Genomic DNA, 7,112 nt, shown 5'->3' on the forward strand with positions numbered 1-7,112 from the left:
GACAGCAGGGCTCCCAAGGGCAGCAAGATGCTCAGTCTAATTCTCAAATGGGGTAATGACACTGTAGTGCTTCTGTGAGCAGACCTCCTCTGTTGAAGTCCAGGCTTCTTGGTTCTGGGGAAAGTAGGCAGGAGGAGGGAGTTTATGTCATCTCTGCCTCCCACAGCTTCCCCAGCAGGGCAGAGGTAGCGGTACCTGACTGTTCTCCCTCATCCCCACGGAGAGGATATCTTCATACTTTCTCTCACATTGTTATCATAGCTGATGTTGGTTCTTACCTGAGGTGATGCTTATTTCTTTTCTTCTAGGCTCTAAAGGACAAGTTAATTGGATTCATGAATAACTACAGTGTTCTTTCCCGGAATGCTGTAGCAGGATCTAGTTTTCTCATAAGCCCTGCATGCTTTCACTTGGTAGGATATTGATAAAAAAGAGGTCAGTTTATCCTTTATAATAAAAGCCTAATATGCTAAGTGTTCTGTCATCAGGTCATCCGTTCAACCAATCAAAGCTTAATATGCTAATGATATGCTAAGGCTGTTCAACAGCTTGCTATGACGTGCACTGACCACCAGGAGGCAGATGCTCCGACCCATAGGTTAGTTTGCTGCTGGGGTCTGGCCGATCAGGACTGAGCGAGATGGGCCGGATACCCCCTGGAGCCTTCCTGCGGTCTCTCCCTGGCTGGCCAACCACCTGCTTCCCTCCCAGGCCTCGATCGTGCAATGGTGGGGTCCCTCGGCCTGGCCTGCACCCTCTCACAATCCAGGACCCCTTGAGGTATGTCAGAGAGCCAGTTTTGGCCCAATCCCACAGGCCAGGCAGAAAGACCCCACTGGTGCACGAATTTGTGCACTGGACCTCCAGTATGTATAATAATAACTTGCTATTATCTTAAAAGACAGAGGACATTTATTATGTTTAATTATCAATTCATATATAAACCTGTTAACTACAGATCACATTGCCCTTGGCACTGTTGTTCAAAGCAATTAACGTAATTTTTAAAATGCGCTCATAATCCTTAACAGTTGAGATTGCTTGAAACCCAGTTAATTTTTTAAAATATATTTTTATTGATTTCAGAAAGAAAGGGAAAGAGAGAGAGAGAGAGAGAGAGAAACATCAATAATGAGAATCATTGATCAGCTGCCTCCTGCATGCCCCACACTGGGGATCGAACCCACAACCCAGGCATGTGCTCCAACCAGGAATTGAACTGTGACTTCCTGGTTCATAGGTCGATGCTCAACCACTGAGCCATGCTGGCTGGGCCCCAGTTAGTGTCTTGTAATTTACCTTAGGATACATATCCACCACATTACATCCTTTTAGTCCTTCATGAGTCTATCTTACACCTTCTCACAGACCAGATATAGCGTAGCTTGATTGAAAAGAAATTCTTAGTGCTGAAGCTGTGGTGAAATCACTGGGAACCCTACACCAATTTGTGCTTTAAAATATTCTGCTGTAGTGTTAAAGATGTGTTCCCTTTACCTGAGGCAGTTTATATTTGAATCCATTGTTAGCAAGTTGATGGACATACAATCTTCTCTGGTTGTATAAAATTAGACCAGCAATTACTGCATGGTAAGAAGGTCAGGGTACAGAAAAAAAAACTAACTGGGAAAAAAAAATCTTTTTCTTTTTGGGAAAAAGAATGTATTCTAGGGAGGATGGTAAACTAGAAGGGAATCATCCTTTTAGTGCCAATTTTCTAGTAGGTAGCTTTTTACTTTGTTGTTTATTCTCTTTCTGTGCTGAAGGGAGAAAAAAATGGATCTTCAGAGCTGTTAAGGAGTTCAAGAAAAAAGAAACTGAAGTCAGTCAGTGATTATTGAGTCTCTATTCTAGGCAGTGCCCTGACCTAGCCTTGGAATACAAGTAAAATATAATGGAGGTTTTAAATGCTGAGTAAAACTGGTGATAAAAGGCAAACTATTGGGCAAACTACAAGTAGGTTAAGTAATAAAGGAATATTCTAATTAGGATATGTGAGTAAGATATTTTTTAAAAAACTGATCATGAAAAAGTTAAGTATTAGTAAGAAAAGGGAGCATTGTATTAATCCATTTTTAAATAAAAAGCTATAAAGTCATAAAGAATTTCTTACTTGAGTGACTATTAAGTGTGTTTACTGATTTTGATTTGAAAAGTGGCAGATATCTAGTTTTCCTAGTAATACTCATATTGTTTCACTGTAACATAAAATCACCACTTGAGGCTCAGGTGCCTCTATCACCAAATCAGTAGTGCTTTTTGCCTCTGAGAAGTAAATATATTATTTTCTGAAAGATGAAATGATAAAGTATATAATTAGTGAAATTTTTGTATATTTACACTCACTCTTTCTGATTAAGCAGTGAGCAATGGGCTGATCAACATTGACTCCCCTCTTTCCTCGTTGACTTAGGAAATGGACAGAATTCTAACCATTAACACTATATGAGTTGAGTTGATGCTGTCCTGTTAGTAGATATCTAGATCAGTGCTTCCCAGGTTTCTCTGACATAATGCTTATGGAATAATACAACATATATGGCATGATGGGGTACGAGAATGTCGTGACTGGAGGTCAACTGCATAGCGTCTCCAGGCCTGGGACCAATCTTAGATACCACAAAATCTAGGGGATCGATTTATCATCACTCAGGTAACCTTTTAAAGCACATGAGTATCAGAAAGCTCTTGCCTAGATCATGCCACCCACCCAGCCATAGCTTAATTTATCTTGATGTGCTTCCCCACTACTTATCTGCTGGAAGCAGAACTGCATAACCTGAATAAAAATTAGGGAGCAAATTTTCTTGATGCCAAATCATGGCTAAGTTTTTAATAGACAACCTCCTCCCCTGAAAGGTGAAAGTGGCATGATTATCCAATTGTTCTCAGGGGTATCTTAATCTTGTTTTGAGGAGCTTCTGGAAAAAATACTTTTAATGACTTGAATTTTGGCCAGAGCACCATAATGGAGCTCACAGACAATCTAGATCTGATGCTCTGTTTTGTTGAATATAAGTGTTACAGGGGAAATTTGGCTTCAGTGTTTCCTTAGGAAAATTACTCTTGGACCATTTTTATTAGATTTCGACTTCCAAAAAAAGAAGCACAAACAGCGGAGAGCAAAAAATGGATACTCTAAGCAATTTTTTTTTGGAAAACAGATGGCATCTCTAGGGATGGCCTAGTACTAATCTGAGGGGAAGACATTTTCATATTCATATTTGAAATGGGAAGAAATAAATGCCAGAGTTACATGACAGCCTGGTGTATATTAATACTAAGGATGTAGACCAGCGGTTCTCAACCTGTGGGTCGCGACCCCTTTGGCGGTCGAACGACCCTTTCACAGGGGTCGCCTAAGACCATCCTGCATATCAGATATTTACATTACGATTCATAACAGTAGCAACATAACAGTTATGAAGTAGCAACGAGAATAATTTTATGGTAGGGTCACAACATGAGGAACTCTGTTTAAAGGGCCAGAAGGTTGAGAACCACTGATACACTGTTCTCCGGAAGAGGCTTGTTAAGTGTTGATTGTGCGAGTAAATCTAAGAGAGGAGAAATACACATATATGCCTTAGTCCTATTATCTAAAATAACCAAATGTCACAAGTGCTGGTGTCTGAACATTACTTCTTTGGACACGGTGAGTTTACTTTGCTGTCAGTGAATCTTGAAAGATGGTAAGAGAAGCCAGATGAGGGAGCAAAATGAGAATAGAAAGCTTTGACTTTTAAGTTGCCCTTAATTTTGACCTAATCAATAATTCTAATAATAAATAATAGCAGTATAAACTATTTCAGATTGGAATCTGATATGCTGTGTACTTTTAAAAAATAGCTTTGATAGGATAGGAGTTCTGCTCTGCTAATGTAAATAATAATTTAATCACCAAACAAATGAAAGGCAGGGCATTTTATATTCAGCAAGCCTTCTGTAAACAAAGAGTCTATAAATTTTGTTGCCCATGTTCAACAAAAATATCACTGCATTGTTCCATTATTTACATTAAAAAGCAAAGCTAGCAAATAAGCCTTCTTGCCTCCAGGGAGTTCCATAAACATCAAGTTAATTCATAATTGATCTGATTTTACATAGGGAGTTCTTGCCTTTGGGAATGAAAAAAAGTGCTGTTGTCATATACTGAGGGGCAAGTTGATGAAAGTCAATCCAGTGAGAACAGGAAGGCTAAATTACCTTCTGGTTACCAATTTTATACATGAATCATGCCTTTTCAGTGTTACTGTACAGGTAGCAGGATGAAAATAGTTTCTGTGTTAGAGAAGCGGATCTGAACTTTGTCCTTTTTAGACTATGGTGCCATGAGGATGGCTGGCTGAACACATACTCTACACTCCCAGCCAGCTCAATAGCTTTAAATATGGGGAAAATATTGTCAACATCTATAAGCATGCTAGGAAACAAAATATAAGAGGATTTTTGGCAAAAAGAAAACAAATGGAATTAGATAGATGGACAAAGAAGTTAAAAATTAAACTCCCCGAAGACAGGTAAGATACAGGGAGCAGGGTATCTCTGAGTTTGCACAAACCCAGAGATAATGGAAATAATGAGTGGGAGGAAGTCAGAGACAAAGATTGAAAATGGAACTGCAGCCCAGATTTGATGCTTGCATGCTGCAGCTTTATTCGCTCTAGCCAACCAGCAGACAGCAGAAATGTCAGGTCTATGCTAAACCAGAGAAGGTGGCAGCTAGAATGTGAAGTGCAGGCTTCAGGAGGAAAACAGAACCTGTAAAACCAGAAAACAGGTTGATTGTATATCTCCCCATGCACACTCTATCACACCACTGCCCTAGAAGGAAAAGTGAGCTGGTGTTCACAATTTACATCCACAGACAGGAAAATAGGAATTATGAAATACAGAGATGAGCAGAAACAAAGAATTATCAAGTTTTGAGATAAATCAATGTATGAAGGGCAGGCAACAAACTCAAAATTAAAACTACAGCCTGGACAATAGTGTAAAGCAAGCAACGAGAAAGCTTTAAAATAAGTGTGATTAATATCCTTAGAAATATTATATTCCATTTATAAAAAATTGGCAAACAGACAATAGAAAAACTGATCTTCAAAATATGGAAATTCAAGAGATGAACAGAATAAAGAATTGACTTAGATGAAGAGTAAATAAATTAGTTGGAAGAGAAAGTAGAGGGATTACCCCAGATCAAAAGAAAAGTAAAGTTTAACTTAAAAAAATACCTAAAATATAATAATCTTTCAAGAATACCTAATAAGGGTCCCATGAGGAGAGTGTGTGTGTGTGTGTGTGTGTGTGTTTGGTGATAGTTGGTGGGGTATTGGAAGCTAATGGAAGCTAAGAAAAAATAGAAGATTCTCAGCGCTAAAGTAATTATAAAGCCTTGGTTTAAAAAGATTGCTAAATTTTAAAATAGCATATGTAGATTCATCATTGTCTGTGTTTCACATTTTAGAGCACAATGAATATAAAAAAGGACAAAAATGAGAATAGAAAAAATCAACTGAAATGGAACTAGAATCATATTATTATTTTGTCAACATCATATGGCAAAAGACATTTGAGTAATATCTTCAATAGTCTGAGAAAAAATAAATTTGAGTGTAGAACCCAAATCACAATGATACTTATCTTTAAGTAAAAACTGAGAGCATTTATTACTTTTATTGAAGGACTGATAAAAAGACATAGTCCAACTGAAAAAAAAGTCAAAAAATGAGTATATAGATATCAATTGGTATTAGCCATTCACAGAAAATAATAGTTTAAATATACATATTAAATATAGGATTCATCATTAGAATAAGAAAATATATACAAACAATCTAACAAATAAAATCTGATTAATATAAGAGAACTAAAGGAAGAAAACAATGAAAAATGAAAAATAAAAAATAGAAGAAATAAGGACAAAAATCAATAGTCATTTTATATATCAATGTATTCTAATATCAAATGTCTCAAATCTCAATTTGTGGAACTGAAAAGAATCCAACTAAAAACTGTTAACATAGAGAAATTAAAGACAAAAGTATAGGTACTCATTTAGCAATGTTTAAAAAAAAAGGAAAGATCCAAACAGTTAAAAAAATATTATTGCATCTAAGACAAAATTGACTTTAAAGCCAAAAGTATTAAATGAAACAAAAGGAGATATTTCATATTAAAAACTAAAAGCATAGCAAATATAATACAATTATGAACCTTGATGCAACTAATCACAAAACTTGAAAATATATACACTAGAAACGTAAATAAATACAGAAAATTTGATTAATCCTCAAAATTTTGGGGATACTTCTCTTGAAAACAATTGGTACAATTAAACCTTGATCTAAATGATAAGTGTAAATTGACTTTTGTAGAATACATTATACATTATATTTTAAAGCCCTTGAAATAGTCACAAAGTTTGATCATCCATCAGATCACACACACACACACACACACACACACACACACACACACACACACACACCAGAATCTTAATCAATATTTTCAAGGACAAATTATCTAATCACAATACAATATGAGTGAAAGAAGAAATCTGAATGAACATTTAAAACATCATTTAGAACTAAATGAAAATTAAATATGGTATATCAAACAAAACTTGGGAGATAGAGCAAAATAACTGGTTAGAAGGAAATAGATAGCCTTCAACTCATATGTTAAAAAAAAAATCTGTAAATCAGTGATTAATACTATTTCTAAAGGGTAGTAATGTAATAGCTAATTAGACCTAAAGAATGTAAAATGAAGGGAATCCTATCTAATAAAGAGGGAATATGCTAATTGACCCTTACACTGTCGCAAAGATGGTGGCGCCCACAACCAATAAGGAGGGAATATGCTAATTGACTGCCTCGCCCTCAAAGATGGTGGCACCCAGTCCCCTCAGCCCCACTGGGGCAGCAGGTGCACAGCACCTGCCTCTGGAGTCCCCAGTCCCCTCAGCCCCCCAGCTGTCCAGGGCTGGCCTGAGGCGCAGGCAAGCCTCAGATGGCGACTGCCCAGCCGCCCAGGGCCACCCAAGGCTCAGGTAACCAGGGCCAGCCAAGGCTTGCGCTGCCGACAGTGGCATCAACAGAGGTGTGATG

Source organism: Myotis lucifugus, unplaced genomic scaffold, assembly GCF_000147115.1.
Source record: "Myotis lucifugus unplaced genomic scaffold, Myoluc2.0 scaffold_71, whole genome shotgun sequence".
Lineage (NCBI taxonomy): Eukaryota > Metazoa > Chordata > Mammalia > Chiroptera > Vespertilionidae > Myotis > Myotis lucifugus.